The sequence below is a fragment of the Procambarus clarkii genome, chromosome 25 (genome assembly GCF_040958095.1).
Source record: "Procambarus clarkii isolate CNS0578487 chromosome 25, FALCON_Pclarkii_2.0, whole genome shotgun sequence".
Classification (NCBI taxonomy): Eukaryota; Metazoa; Arthropoda; class Malacostraca; order Decapoda; family Cambaridae; genus Procambarus; species Procambarus clarkii.
This window is the reverse complement of record NC_091174.1, coordinates 29,589,937-29,605,980: the sequence shown is the minus strand read 5'-3', so window position 1 is coordinate 29,605,980 and position 16,044 is coordinate 29,589,937. Positions and strand designations below refer to the sequence as shown.

At 46.8% G+C, this 16,044-nt stretch overlaps 1 protein-coding gene across 1 annotated transcript in view; it reads right to left on the bottom strand.

The window, feature by feature from the left end:
- Positions 1–16,044, bottom strand: part of LOC138368496 (dynein beta chain, ciliary-like) — a 177,924-nt gene that overhangs the window by 139,939 nt on the left and 21,941 nt on the right. The gene's annotated exons all lie outside the window — the stretch shown is intronic.

The following is a 16,044-nucleotide window of genomic DNA, read 5'->3' as shown; positions in this document are numbered from 1 at the left end:
CACAATTAGCAGAGAACTGAATGACCTGACCTCAACCATTCCCGCTCCCCAGACTCCCAGACATGACTGTCTCACTTTCCTCTCCTCTCTATATGACGTGTGCTAGTGCCTCAGTGTGACGTGTGCTAGTGCCTCAGTGTGACGTGTGCTAGTGCCTCAGTGTGACGTGTGCTAGTGCCTCAGTGTGACGTGTGCTAGTGCCTTAGTGTGACGTGTGCTAGTGCCTCAGTGTGCTAGTGCCTCAGTGTGACGTGTGCTAGTGCCTCAGTGTGACATATAGTGTCTCAGTGTGACGTGTGCTAGTGCCTCAGTGTGACGTGTGCTAGTGCCTCAGTGTGACATATAGTGTCTCAGTGTGACGTGTGCTAGTGCCTCAGTGTGACATATAGTGTCTCAGTGTGACGTGTGCTAGTGCCTCAGTGTGACATATAGTGTCTCAGTGTGACGTGTGCTAGTGCCTCAGTGTGACGTGTGCTAGTGCCTCAGTGTGACATATAGTGTCTCAGTGTGACGTGTGCTAGTGCCTCAGTGTGACGTGTGCTAGTGCCTCAGTGTGACGTGTGCTAGTGCCTCAGTGTGACATATAGTGCCTCAGTGTGACATGTGCTAGTGCCTCAGTGTGACGTGTGCTAGTGTCTCAGTGTGACGTGTGCTAGTGTCTCAGTGTGATGTGTGCTAGTGTCTCAGTGTGACGTGTGCTGGTGTCTCAGTGTGACGTGTGCTAGTGCCTCAGAGTGACGTGTGCTAGTGTCTCAGTATGACGTGTGCTAGTGCCTCAGTGTGACATATAGTGTCTCAGTGTGACGTGTGCTAGTGCCTCAGTGTGACGTGCCCTAGTGTCTCAGTGTGACGTTTGCTAGTGCCTCAATGTGACGTGCGCTAGCGTCTCATTGTGACATGTGTTATTGCCTCAGTGTGACGTGTGCTAGTACCTCAGTGTGACGTGTGCTAATGCCTGACTGTGAGGAGTGCTAGTGTCTCAGTATGACGTGTGGTAGTGTCTTAAATTAATGTGACATGTGCTAGTGCCTTAGTGTAACGTGTGATAGTGTCTCAGTGTGACGTGTGCTAGTGTCTCAGTGTGACGTGTGCTAGTGTCTCATTATGACATGTGCTCGTGCATCAGTGTGACATGTGCTATTGTCTCAGTGAGACGTTTGCTAGTGTCTCATTGTGGCAAGTGCTAGTGTCCCAGTATGACGTTTGCTAGTGTCCCAGTATGACGTGTGCTAGTGCCTCAGTGTGACGTGTGCTAGTGTCTCATTGTGACGTGCTAGTGTCCCAGTATGACGTGTGCTAGTGTCCCAGTATGACGTGTGCTAGTGTCCCAGTATGACGTGTGCTAGTGCCTCAGTGTGACGTGTGCGAGTGTCTCAGTGTGACATGTGCTAGTGTCTCATTGTGGCATGTGCTAGTGTCCCAGTATGACGTGTGCTAGTGTCCCAGTATGACGTGTGATAGTGTCTCAGTGTGACATGTGCTAGTGTCTCATTGTGACATGTGCTAGTGTCCCAATATGACGTGTGCTAGTGCCTCAGTGTGACGTGTGCTAGTGTCGCAGTGTGACAAGTGCTAGTGTCCCAGTATGACGTGTGCTAGTGTTCCAGTATGACGTGTGCTAGTGTCCCAGTATGACGTGTGCTAGTGTCCCAGTATGACGTGTGCTAGTGTCCCAGTATGACGTGTGCTAGTGTCCCAGTATGACGTGTGCTAAGGTCCCAGTATGACGTGTGCTAGTGTCCCAGTATGACGTGTGCTAGTGTTACAGTATGACGTGTGCTAGTGTCCCAGTATGACGTGTGCTAGTGTCCCAGTATGACGTGTGCTAGTGTTCCAGTATGACGTGTGCTAGTGTCCCAGTATGACGTGTGCTAGTGTCCCAGTATGACGTGTGCTAGTGTCCCAGTATGACGTGTGCTATTGCCTCAGTGTGACGTGTGATAGTGTCTCAGTGTGACATGTGCTAGTGTCTCATTGTGGCATGTGCTAGTGTCCCAGTATGACGTGTGATAGTGCCTCAGTGTGACGTGTGCTAGTGTCCCAGTATGACATTTGCTAGTTCGTCTTTGTAACATGTGCTAGTGGCTTAGTGTGACATGTGCTGCGTCAGTGTAACATGAGCTAGTGTCAAAGTGTAACATTATAGTTTCTCAGTGTGACATATAGTTTCTCAGTGACATATTGTGACACTGTACTCACCTAGTTGTACTCGCCTAGTTGTGCTTGCGGGGGTTGAGCTCTGGCTCTTTGGTCCCGCCTCTCAACTGTCAATCAACAGGTGTACAGGTTCCTGAGCCTACTGGGCTCTATCATATCTACACTTGAAATTGTGTATGGAATCAGACTCCACCACATCACTTCCTAATGCATTCCATTTGTCAACCACTCTGACACTAAAAAAGTTCTTTTTAATATCTCTGTGGCTCATTTGGGTACTCAGTCTCCACCTGTGTCCCCTTGTGCGTGTGCCCCTTGTGTTAAATTCCTGTCTTTATCTACCCTGTCGATTCCCTTGAGAATCTTGAATGTGGTGATCATGTCCCCCCCTAACAGTGTGATGTGTGCTAGTGTCTCAGTGACATATAGTGACACAGTGTGATGTGTGCTAGTGTCTCAGTGTGACGTGTGCTAGTGTTTCAGTGTGACATATCGTATCTCAGTGTGACGTGTGCTAGTGTCTCAGTGTGACGTGTGCTAGTGTTTCAGTGTGACATATCGTATCTCAGTGTGACGTGTGCTAGTTTATCATTGTGACATATAGTTTCTCAGTATGACGTGTGCTAGTTAGTGCCTCAGTGTGACGTTTGCTAGTGTCTCAGTGACGTGTGCTAGTATCTCAGTGTGATGTGTGCTAGTGTTTCATTGTAACATTTGCTAATGCCTCAGTGTGACGTGTACTAGTGCCTCAGTGTGACGTGTGCTAGTGTCTCAGTGTGACGTGTGCTGGTGTCTCAGTGTGACGTGTGCTAGTGCCTCAGAGTGACGTGTGCTAGTGTCTCAGTATGACGTGTGCTAGTGCCTCAGTGTGACATATAGTGTCTCAGTGTGACGTGTGCTAGTGCCTCAGTGTGACGTGCCCTAGTGTCTCAGTGTGACGTTTGCTAGTGCCTCAATGTGACGTGCGCTAGCGTCTCATTGTGACATGTGTTATTGCCTCAGTGTGACGTGTGCTAGTACCTCAGTGTGACGTGTGCTAATGCCTGACTGTGAGGAGTGCTAGTGTCTCAGTATGACGTGTGGTAGTGTCTTAAATTAATGTGACATGTGCTAGTGCCTTAGTGTAACGTGTGATAGTGTCTCAGTGTGACGTGTGCTAGTGTCTCAGTGTGACGTGTGCTAGTGTCTCATTATGACATGTGCTCGTGCATCAGTGTGACATGTGCTATTGTCTCAGTGAGACGTTTGCTAGTGCCTCAGTATGACATGTGCTAGTGTCTCATTGTGGCAAGTGCTAGTGTCCCAGTATGACGTTTGCTAGTGTCCCAGTATGACGTGTGCTAGTGCCTCAGTGTGACGTGTGCTAGTGTCTCATTGTGACGTGCTAGTGTCCCAGTATGACGTGTGCTAGTGTCCCAGTATGACGTGTGCTAGTGCCTCAGTGTGACGTGTGCGAGTGTCTCAGTGTGACATGTGCTAGTGTCTCATTGTGGCATGTGCTAGTGTCCCAGTATGACGTGTGCTAGTGTCCCAGTATGACGTGTGATAGTGTCTCAGTGTGACATGTGCTAGTGTCTCATTGTGACATGTGCTAGTGTCCCAATATGACGTGTGCTAGTGCCTCAGTGTGACGTGTGCTAGTGTCGCAGTGTGACAAGTGCTAGTGTCCCAGTATGACGTGTGCTAGTGTTCCAGTATGACGTGTGCTAGTGTCCCAGTATGACGTGTGCTAGTGTCCCAGTATGACGTGTGCTAGTGTCCCAGTATGACGTGTGCTAGTGTCCCAGTATGACGTGTGCTAAGGTCCCAGTATGACGTGTGCTAGTGTCCCAGTATGACGTGTGCTAGTGTTACAGTATGACGTGTGCTAGTGTCCCAGTATGACGTGTGCTAGTGTCCCAGTATGACGTGTGCTAGTGTTCCAGTATGACGTGTGCTAGTGTCCCAGTATGACGTGTGCTAGTGTCCCAGTATGACGTGTGCTAGTGTCCCAGTATGACGTGTGATAGTGTCTCAGTGTGACATGTGCTAGTGTCTCATTGTGGCATGTGCTAGTGTCCCAGTATGACGTGTGATAGTGCCTCAGTGTGACGTGTGCTAGTGTCCCAGTATGACATTTGCTAGTTCGTCTTTGTAACATGTGCTAGTGGCTTAGTGTGACATGTGCTGCGTCAGTGTAACATGAGCTAGTGTCAAAGTGTAACATTATAGTTTCTCAGTGTGACATATAGTTTCTCAGTGACATATTGTGACACTGTACTCACCTAGTTGTACTCGCCTAGTTGTGCTTGCGGGGGTTGAGCTCTGGCTCTTTGGTCCCGCCTCTCAACTGTCAATCAACAGGTGTACAGGTTCCTGAGCCTACTGGGCTCTATCATATCTACACTTGAAATTGTGTATGGAATCAGACTCCACCACATCACTTCCTAATGCATTCCATTTGTCAACCACTCTGACACTAAAAAGTTCTTTTTAATATCTCTGTGGCTCATTTGGGTACTCAGTCTCCACCTGTGTCCCCTTGTGCGTGTGCCCCTTGTGTTAAATTCCTGTCTTTATCTACCCTGTCGATTCCCTTGAGAATCTTGAATGTGGTGATCATGTCCCCCCCTAACAGTGTGATGTGTGCTAGTGTCTCAGTGACATATAGTGACACAGTGTGATGTGTGCTAGTGTCTCAGTGTGACGTGTGCTAGTGTTTCAGTGTGACATATCGTATCTCAGTGTGACGTGTGCTAGTGTCTCAGTGTGACGTGTGCTAGTGTTTCAGTGTGACATATCGTATCTCAGTGTGACGTGTGCTAGTTTATCATTGTGACATATAGTTTCTCAGTATGACGTGTGCTAGTTAGTGCCTCAGTGTGACGTTTGCTAGTGTCTCAGTGACGTGTGCTAGTATCTCAGTGTGATGTGTGCTAGTGTTTCATTGTAACATTTGCTAATGCCTCAGTGTGACGTGTACTAGTGCCTCAGTGTGACGTGTGCTAGTGTCTCAGTGTGACGTGTGCTGGTGTCTCAGTGTGACGTGTGCTAGTGCCTCAGAGTGACGTGTGCTAGTGTCTCAGTATGACGTGTGCTAGTGCCTCAGTGTGACATATAGTGTCTCAGTGTGACGTGTGCTAGTGCCTCAGTGTGACGTGCCCTAGTGTCTCAGTGTGACGTTTGCTAGTGCCTCAATGTGACGTGCGCTAGCGTCTCATTGTGACATGTGTTATTGCCTCAGTGTGACGTGTGCTAGTACCTCAGTGTGACGTGTGCTAATGCCTGACTGTGAGGAGTGCTAGTGTCTCAGTATGACGTGTGGTAGTGTCTTAAATTAATGTGACATGTGCTAGTGCCTTAGTGTAACGTGTGATAGTGTCTCAGTGTGACGTGTGCTAGTGTCTCAGTGTGACGTGTGCTAGTGTCTCATTATGACATGTGCTCGTGCATCAGTGTGACATGTGCTATTGTCTCAGTGAGACGTTTGCTAGTGCCTCAGTATGACATGTGCTAGTGTCTCATTGTGGCAAGTGCTAGTGTCCCAGTATGACGTTTGCTAGTGTCCCAGTATGACGTGTGCTAGTGCCTCAGTGTGACGTGTGCTAGTGTCTCATTGTGACGTGCTAGTGTCCCAGTATGACGTGTGCTAGTGTCCCAGTATGACGTGTGCTAGTGCCTCAGTGTGACGTGTGCGAGTGTCTCAGTGTGACATGTGCTAGTGTCTCATTGTGGCATGTGCTAGTGTCCCAGTATGACGTGTGCTAGTGTCCCAGTATGACGTGTGATAGTGTCTCAGTGTGACATGTGCTAGTGTCTCATTGTGACATGTGCTAGTGTCCCAATATGACGTGTGCTAGTGCCTCAGTGTGACGTGTGCTAGTGTCGCAGTGTGACAAGTGCTAGTGTCCCAGTATGACGTGTGCTAGTGTTCCAGTATGACGTGTGCTAGTGTCCCAGTATGACGTGTGCTAGTGTCCCAGTATGACGTGTGCTAGTGTCCCAGTATGACGTGTGCTAGTGTCCCAGTATGACGTGTGCTAAGGTCCCAGTATGACGTGTGCTAGTGTCCCAGTATGACGTGTGCTAGTGTTACAGTATGACGTGTGCTAGTGTCCCAGTATGACGTGTGCTAGTGTCCCAGTATGACGTGTGCTAGTGTTCCAGTATGACGTGTGCTAGTGTCCCAGTATGACGTGTGCTAGTGTCCCAGTATGACGTGTGCTAGTGTCCCAGTATGACGTGTGATAGTGTCTCAGTGTGACATGTGCTAGTGTCTCATTGTGGCATGTGCTAGTGTCCCAGTATGACGTGTGATAGTGCCTCAGTGTGACGTGTGCTAGTGTCCCAGTATGACATTTGCTAGTTCGTCTTTGTAACATGTGCTAGTGGCTTAGTGTGACATGTGCTGCGTCAGTGTAACATGAGCTAGTGTCAAAGTGTAACATTATAGTTTCTCAGTGTGACATATAGTTTCTCAGTGACATATTGTGACACTGTACTCACCTAGTTGTACTCGCCTAGTTGTGCTTGCGGGGGTTGAGCTCTGGCTCTTTGGTCCCGCCTCTCAACTGTCAATCAACAGGTGTACAGGTTCCTGAGCCTACTGGGCTCTATCATATCTACACTTGAAATTGTGTATGGAATCAGACTCCACCACATCACTTCCTAATGCATTCCATTTGTCAACCACTCTGACACTAAAAAAGTTCTTTTTAATATCTCTGTGGCTCATTTGGGTACTCAGTCTCCACCTGTGTCCCCTTGTGCGTGTGCCCCTTGTGTTAAATTCCTGTCTTTATCTACCCTGTCGATTCCCTTGAGAATCTTGAATGTGGTGATCATGTCCCCCCCTAACAGTGTGATGTGTGCTAGTGTCTCAGTGACATATAGTGACACAGTGTGATGTGTGCTAGTGTCTCAGTGTGACGTGTGCTAGTGTTTCAGTGTGACATATCGTATCTCAGTGTGACGTGTGCTAGTGTCTCAGTGTGACGTGTGCTAGTGTTTCAGTGTGACATATCGTATCTCAGTGTGACGTGTGCTAGTTTATCATTGTGACATATAGTTTCTCAGTATGACGTGTGCTAGTTAGTGCCTCAGTGTGACGTTTGCTAGTGTCTCAGTGACGTGTGCTAGTATCTCAGTGTGATGTGTGCTAGTGTTTCATTGTAACATTTGCTAATGCCTCAGTGTGACGTGTACTAGTGCCTCAGTGTGAAGTGTGTTAGTGTTTCATTGTAACATTTGCTAATGCCTCATTGTGACATGTGCTAGTGCGTCCGTGTGATGTGTGCTAGTGTCTCAGTGTGACATTTGCTGGTGCCTTAGTGTGACGTGTGCTAGTGTCTCCATGCGACGTGTGTTAGTGCATCAGTGTGACGTGTGCTAGTGCCTCAGTGTGATATGTGCTAGTGCCTCAGTGTTACGTGTGCTAGTGTCTCCGTGCGGCGTGTGTTAGTGCATCAGTGTGACGTGTGCTAGTGCCGCAGTATGACGTGTGCTAGTGTCTCAGCGTAACGTGTGCTAGTGCCTCAGTATGACGTGTGCTAGTGTCTCAGCGTGACGTGTGCTAGTGCCTCAGCGTGACGTGTGCTAGTGCCGCGGTCTGGCGTGTGCTAGTGCCGCGGTCTGGCGTGTGCTAGTGCCTCACTGTGACGTAAGCTAGTGTCTCAGTGTGATATGTGTTAGTGCGTCAGTGTAACATGTGCTAGTGTCTCAGTGTGACATATAGTGTCTCAGTGTGACGTATAGGGTCTAAGTGACTTAGTGTGACTTGTGCTAATGTGACGTGTGTTATTGTTTCAGTGTGACATAATGTCTCAGTGTGACGTGTGCTAGTGTCTCATTGTGACATATAGTGTCTCAGTATGACGTGTGTTAGTGGCTCAGTGTAACGTGTGCTAGTGTCTCAGTGTTACGTGTGGTAGTTTCTCAGTGTTACGTGTGCTAGTGTCTCAGTGTTACGTGTGGTAGTTTCTCAGTATTACGTGTGCTAGTGTCTCAGTGTGACGTGTGCCAGTGTCTCAATGTGACGTGTGTTCGTGTTCCAGTGTGTCATGTGCCAATGTCTCAGTGTGACGTGTGCTAGTGTCTGAGTGTGGCGTGCGCTAGTGTCTCAGTTTAACGTGTGCTAGTGTCTCAGTGTGACATACAGTGCCTCAGTATGACTTGTGCTTGTGCCTCAGTGTTACGTGTGCTAGTTTTTCAGTGTGACGTGTGCTAGTTTTTCAGTGTGACGTGTGCTAATGTCTCAGTGTGACGTTTGCTAGAGTCTCAGTGTGACGTGTGCTAGTGTTTTAGTGTGGCGTGTGCTCATGTCTCAGTGTGACGTGTGCTAGTGCCTCAGTGTAACGTGTGCTAGTGTCTCAGTGTGATGTTTGCTAGTGCCTCATTGTGACTTGTGCTAGTTCCTCAGTGTTACGTGTGGTAGTGCCTCACTGTGACGTGTGCTAGTGTCTCAGTGTGACGTGTGCTAGTGCCTCAGTGTGACGTGTCTCAGTGTGACATGTGCTAGTGTCTCAGTGTGACTTGTGCTAGTGTCTCAGTGTGACGTGTGCTAGTTTCTCAGTGTGAAGTGTGCTAGTGTCTCAGTGTGACGTGTGCTAGTGTGACGTGTGCTAGTGTCTCAGTGTGACGTGTGCTAGTGTCTCAGTGTGACGTGTGCTAGTGTTTTAGTGTGACGTGTGCTAGTGTCTCAGTGTGACGTGTGCTAGTGTCTCAGTGTGACATGTGCTAGTGTCTCAGTGTGACGTGTGCTAGTGTCTCAGTGTGACGTGTGCTAGTGTCTCAGTGTGACGTGTGCTAGTGTCTCAGTGTGACGTGTGCTAGTGTCACACGTCTACCTTCAAGTAAATATTGTTGTTGATATTACATTCCCACGAGTGGCTGACCAGGAAACCTGAGACCCATTGCACTGGACACAATGTTGTTGAAGGAATGAGAGCCTAGTTGTAGTATAGGAAGCTCAGTTAACACCATAAAAGGTGAAATGGGAAAGGAGGACAGTAGTACTTTTGTTCCCAGCAAGTTTACGAATGACATGAAAGTCGGGCAAATAATAAACTCGAAGAAAAATACGGCGTAACCCAAAAATATATATAAATAAACACACATTGCAGCAAAATGACAGATTCAATTCATCAAAGATAAGTCTTTTACATGGGATATGACAGTGGCATTGAATGCCGGATTAATGATTGAAATATGGACAAAGTCAGTTGCAAGAGAGACCTAGAAGTCAGGACTGACAGCACTCAAAAGAACAGCATTATGTCAACACGCTTAGAAAACCTAATTAAATTCTTTCATTTATTTCCAGAAACGTCAGCAATAAAGGAACACATATAATGAATTATATTTGGCACTAGACTACATAGCTCTGTTCTGCTCATCGTATTACAGAGTGACATAGACTCTCTCAAAGAATGGCAGGCTAGTCACTCGTTATCAAAATTTGCCTTACAAGTAGAAGTTATAGGAGCTTAACCAGTTCCAGTTCCAGTTCTCTAACAGGAGAGATGAGTATGGTCTTGAAACAATCAGACCGCGTAGGCGTACCAATAGGAGAGATGAGCATGGGCTTGAATCCATTAGACCAGGTCAGACCACGTAGGGGTACCAACAGGAGAAATGAGCATGATCTTGAAACAATTAGACCAGGTCAGACCACGTAGGGGTACCAACTGGAGATATAAGCAACTGATTAACTCCTGGGTACCTATTTACTGCTAGATGAACAGGGGCATGAGGTGATATGCTCCTAACCCTTTCTCTCCAGTCCGGGATTCGAACCCATAATTTTTTATTATGACTCGAGAACGAACCTAACTGTACTACCGGAACCCTTAGCAAGGGTCCTAGTAATAATAGCTAGTAATACTAGCTAATTTGCTAAGGTTCTAAATGCAGTCCCCGGTGTGGGTCAGTGCTTCTCGCGCTTCTTGATCAATTTGGCCTGGGTTCGTAGTCTGGCTGGGAAGGATTGACTAGGCGCAACTCCTTAACTGTATGCCTCTGTTCACCCAGCAGTAATTGATACTTGGTTGTTTAACGATTGGCAGTTCGTATCCCAGGGAAACTGGTGGGCAAGGCATGGTAATTCCATTAACTTAGCATGAGTTATGGAAAGGGAAAGCACTCTTTTGCTTTCTCCTGAGTGTTTTGTCAAGGTCTGAATATGTGGTCAGGACGAGACTTAAATCTCAACGACTAATGAGGATGTTACCCAAACTGCCGGCCTGGCAGCCAGGGGGGTCTAGACGTGTTCGCCCAGCTTCCCCAGTCGTTGTTAGGCGTTCCGTGTGGGAGGGTGTTGTTGTTGCGTCGGCGCCATGGAGACCCCCCCTACCCCTATTCGCCGCTCTGAGACCGTGAGTCTGCAATTTTCTGGACGTGCGTCATACCTGGCCCTTGACATTGTCCTGTTGGATATGCTACGTGTTCGTGTTGCCGATGTGTACGGGCTCGAACTGCTGACCAACCATCGGGCACTTATGAAGCTTAACTCCACTGCTGTCTATATGGACTTCGTGGCCCGTTACGATGGGCGCTCTCTTCCCCTCCCTGGGGACGGTGGTACCGTCACTATCTCTGACCGGTGGTGCTCATTAACGTATGTGGCCCTGCATGGTGTGCCGTTTGAGTTTACGGAGGCCTTGCTTCGATGGTACTTTGGCCGTTTTGGGACTGTAGTTTCCATCCGGATGAACTCCCGTCTCTTCGGGCAGGTGGCGTGGGGTCTCGTGTGGGATCTCGTGGGGTCTCTCAAGTCTCCTGTTCCCTCCACGGTAACCTTGATGGACTACACTATGCAGGCGTTCTACGCAGGACAGCCTCGACAATGTTTTCGTTGTGGCCTTGAGGGGAACCAGGTGGCCGCCCTGGAAACACAAACCGAAACTGTCTCTATTTTCCGCTTGTTACAACTTGTAATAAAGTTGTTACATCTTGGCTTAGCGTGTTTATGACGTATTAGAACGTTGTTACAACTTGCTATATTGGTTGTTATAAGTGGTTAGGAGGTGTTAAAACTTGTTCGAACGTTGTACCAACGTCGTAGTTTCGGTGTGTGTTTGGCGGGCGCTTGTACTGGGGTGCCGGTTGCTCCCGTTAATTTATTTAGAGAAGAGGATTTCCCTCCGTTGGTGCAGAATGTGTCGCCTGGTATTGGAGTGGGTGTGGAGGTTTCCCCGCCGCCTGCTGGCCCGGTGGTGGTCCCGGGTTCATCGGCTGGTGGGTCGGTGGGTACGTGTGGTGGTGCTTGTGTGTGCGGCCCCGTCCCTGCGGTCAACCTCTCCACTTCTGCGGGATTCTTCTCCTCTGGCCGTGTCATCGTCGTCGCGGGCCCCTTCTCTCCCGCCAGCCGCGCCTGTTGGTTCTCCGGTTCCGGTGTCCTTGGTGGGTGGCAGCCTTATCCCCGGCGTCGTTGAGGCTGACTTTCTGTGTGGTCGTGCAACCTCGGTTATGGGCGGCCGGCCGAAGGGTCTTCTCGGGTGACACCTGTAGGGGGTGACAGCTCCGACGATCAGCGGCCTGTCTCTAAGCGTTCTCGTCAGGATAGGGATAGGTTTTCCCCGTGCGTGGGTTGATGAATGCAACGATGTGGATGACGCTGCTGTGGGTGGCCCTGTGCTGCCTCCTGTGTTAGGTCCTGCACCTCCTGCTGGTGGCTCCCCGCCGTGGGCGGTTGCCCCTGGTGACCGTGACATTGTGGTGGTGTTGATGAAAGATGAGCGTCGGGGGGCCTCTGCTCCTGTTCCTGGTGGTGAGGGACATGGCGCGTCTGACGGTGGCCACTGTGTGGAGTTATGTGAGGCGTGGGACCTGCTGTACAGGCTGGTGTGGGGTCTTGTGCGCTGCCCAGTGTGCTTCCCCGTGCACAGCCCTGTGACCGGCCCCGTAAGAAGAAGCCCTTCCCTGTCGTCTTCCAATCCGGGGAGGTTTTTGATGGGTCTCGTCCTATGAGGTGTAGCTTTGATGGCCTGGTGCGTACTGTCCCGGTGGACTTTTCTTCCATTTGGGTTCCGCGGGTGCGGGGTTTTGTCACTGGGGTATCGAATTTAATGCCTCGGTCTTGTGCAGCTCCTGGCCGTCCGGTATCTGATAACGAGCAGTTGGTTTGGGAGGCTTACTGCTTGCGTTTTCCGGAACAGGAATACCCGGAGATGTATGAGAAGTCCGTGTAGTTGTTTTTTTTTTGTTTGTCTTTGTTTGCTTGGTGCTTATTCTTGTATGTGTGTGTGATGATGTTGTTTGGTGCTGCATGTTCTTGTGTGTGCGGGTGTGTGGTGTGGCTGTTTATTTCTGGCTCCTGCGTGGGCCTGTTCCGCTGTATCTTCGTTCGGCTTTTGAAGCCTGTTGTTTTTGTTTGTCATTTTCTTCGCCTGTGTTGTGTGTCGTATGTGTGTTCTGTGTTGCGATTGTGGTTCTTTGTACGCGTTTGACGTTCTGTTTTCGTCCTATTTATATTGTTTTGCATGTTACTATGTTGATATACGTTTTGGTTTATACAATACCCCTTTATTATGTTCTTTTAGCTATATTATGTTTACTGTGTTTGTTTTCCTATGTTCTATGTACTGTGATGTACATTGTTTTGTTGTACTCCCTTGTTATATTCGATATTTTTCTACTTGTTATGTTGTATTTGCAGTGTTGTATTTACCATTCTGAATTATTTGTTTATTTTCACCTTTGGTTTAATTGTGCTCTTTGTACACTTTTTTTTTTTTTTTGAGATATATACAAGAGTTGTTACATTCTTGTACAGCCACTAGTACGCGTAGCGTTTCGGGCAAGTCCTTAATCCTATGGTCCCTGGAATACGATCCCCTGCCGCGAAGAATCGTTTTTTCATCCAAGTACACATTTTACTGTTGCGTTAAACAGAGGCTACAGTTAAGGAATTGCGCCCAGAAAATCCTCCCCGGCCAGGATACGAACCCATGACATAGCGCTCGCGGAACGCCAGGCGAGTGTCTTACCACTACACCACGGAGACTGCTGACACTTTTGGCAAACACCCCGTCTGGGGAGTGCAGCTGAACACATTTAGGTTTTATTGCTCTGTAGCGATTTTTCTTTTAAGAGTGTTTTTTTTTAGTGTTCCTATGTATTTTATTGTTCTTTTTCACTTTTGTGTTATGTTGCTCTGTGTTATTGTCATTTTGTGTTCCTTGTTATTCAGTGCTTTACTGTTTTATATGGTTATTGTACGGTGCAGTTGCTTTGTTTAAAAAAAATGAGAATGTTATCCTGTTGTTGCTGTTTTACATTCAGCTACTCTGAACAAAAAGTTCCAAGCAGCACGGACAACAGTGAGCCCGTCATGCTCACCTGGCACAGGAGATGTGCCATGCTTCTACCCTCTTATCCTTCTTGACCTCCTGATCATGTCACCTCTATCCCCCGATTGCCGATGTATTGTTGTTGTAGTTTTACATTCAGCTAGGAAAAGAAATTTCCATGTAGCGCGGACTATGGTAAGCTAGTAATTGAGGTCGGTTATTCACGATAACATTGTTGCTGTGATATCTGGGTCAATGTTTTAAATGATATTAGAATTTAATTCTTTTCGCACTTGTCTATTTTTTTTGTTTTAATAACGTTATCTTGGTGCCGGATATAGATGAATAATGTTCACTAGTGTCTCCCATTCTTCAACTGCTTTTTTAACTATTGTAATCGCTGTGGATTTTGCATTTAATGCAGCTGCTCTTGTTGTATGCATGTTGAGTTTGATGTGCAGGGCTTCAGTTGCGTGACATGCCAGTAAGTAGTGTAATAGTGGCGCCTCTTCTTCTGCTCCACAGATATGACACTCTTTAAGTATTGTGTTTATTACCTCCCAGCAGAACTTGTAGCCAAGTCTGAGTCTGTGTATGGCTACTGCAATGTCTCTGGATAGGTTTTAGCCAGGCTTAAAAGAAGTGTACCCCGTGGCTTGTTCGCACCACATCGCAGTGGTTCTACCTTCCGTTACTATGGTTCTGTAACTACGTTTGATAGCTAGGAATATTTTTTATTGATTTACTCCTTAATCTATGAAAAACTTGGAGGTATTTTATCGAAATAAAAATAGCACCCACTAAAGTTAGAGCAGTGGCAGTTTTTGCTAGTGAGTCTGCCTTTTTAACACCATCTATGCCAATATGACTTGGAATCCAACTTAGGCAGATTGACAGTCCTAGATTGTGTGCTTCTTTTCTTATATGTAGGATTTCGTGTGATGAGTTGTATATTTTCTCTGTGTTGGCCGGATAACAATGCCTGGAGCGAAGATTTAGAGTCGATATGAATGATAACATCTTGTAAATTATTCTCAATTGCATAATTTATGACCTCTTTCAGGGCATATGATTATGTTTGCAATGTTGAGCACGCACTGTTCATGCTCCAGTAAGTGTTGTTAGTGTATACTGCTGCCCAAGCAATCTCTATTTCTTGATCAACTAATACATTTGTAAAGATGTAAGTGGTTGTCGGTCTTGAGATGCTTTCCATTTGTTGTTTTATGATTGCTTTGGGCCTCTGCGCGTCACAAGCTGATTTTATAACCGGTAATCCTTTAATGATTATCTTTAAAATCTATTCTTCCCATGGAGAAGGCTGCCGAAAGTGTTGATATGGGCTGTCTTCTCTTTTGTTTGTAATAGTCCATTTCAAGTCCACTTTCTCTATAAACATAACTAGGTTATCCATCCATATACTTGTTCTATATTGAAGGTTTCTGTGAAGCGATCAGTGTATGCTATTTTTGATTGACCGTCTGGTGGTGGTTCCAACAAGTCTAGGCAAGTTCCCTGCAGGTTCCCTGGTGATGTCTAGGCAGGTTACCTGCCTAGACATCGTCAGCAGGGAAGCTAAACGCATTGCAGTGTAAATAAATAGCAATCAAACCAAAGCCATGACCGTTAAAATGAGAACTCAAGACATCAGACATGCAATACAAGGACAAGAAAATGAGTGGGTTACCTCTTTTCAATACCTTGTAGTCATAATACGCAGCCATTTGAATTTTATTCAAGAAATTGAATTTCTTCTGCAACGTTGTAAAGCCAGAAACTCAGCTTTGGGCTCCCTGGCAAGTGTTAGAGATGGTGCCTTCTACCACTACTCAATATGTACTACATTCAGACAGTTAGGTCACTCATTGACTATGCTGCTCCTGCTCTTACATCCCTCAGTGATAACCAATGAGATAAACTCGAAGTGTCAAAAAATGAGGTTCTCGGGACAATGCTGGGAGCACCTATATGGACGCGGCGAGAAAAACTAAAAAACTAACTTGCCAGCCTTAGAAAACAGGATCTAACAAAAAATAGCCACCATTACTGACGATGTACCTGCAGTGATGTCTTCTTTGGAATTAAGGTCAGTTGTCCCTTCTGGTAATAATTCCATAAAAGACAACAACAACAACGGGTAACAATCTCATTAGTCGTTGAGTTGTAAGTCTCGTCCTAACCACGTACTTTGACAAAGCACTCAGGAGGGTGCGAAAGACTTGGTGTATTTCTATATATAAATTTCACAAATACATATGAGTGGGATTTTATCCCATGTTTGTAAGTCAGTGAGAAGACATTACCATTACATAATAATATTAATACATTGATAAACATTTCAACACAAAAACGAAAAAGAAGCAATTTATGGAATATTCATAACCTTTGATTGAGAACATGTCTAAGAATATACTAGTTTAAAATTGAACGTTAATTTTTTGGAACAAATAAGGTTGTATAGAATTACCAGGAACAAGGCACCTGAGAGATCGCTGGAGTGTATCAAGCATTAAACATACATAACTGAGTTAATTGGGCGAGCTTTAACCGAGTTCAATAGGAGGGAGCACGCGAAGGGCAAGAGGCCTTCAGTAGTTGCTTACATTTTTATGTTATTATA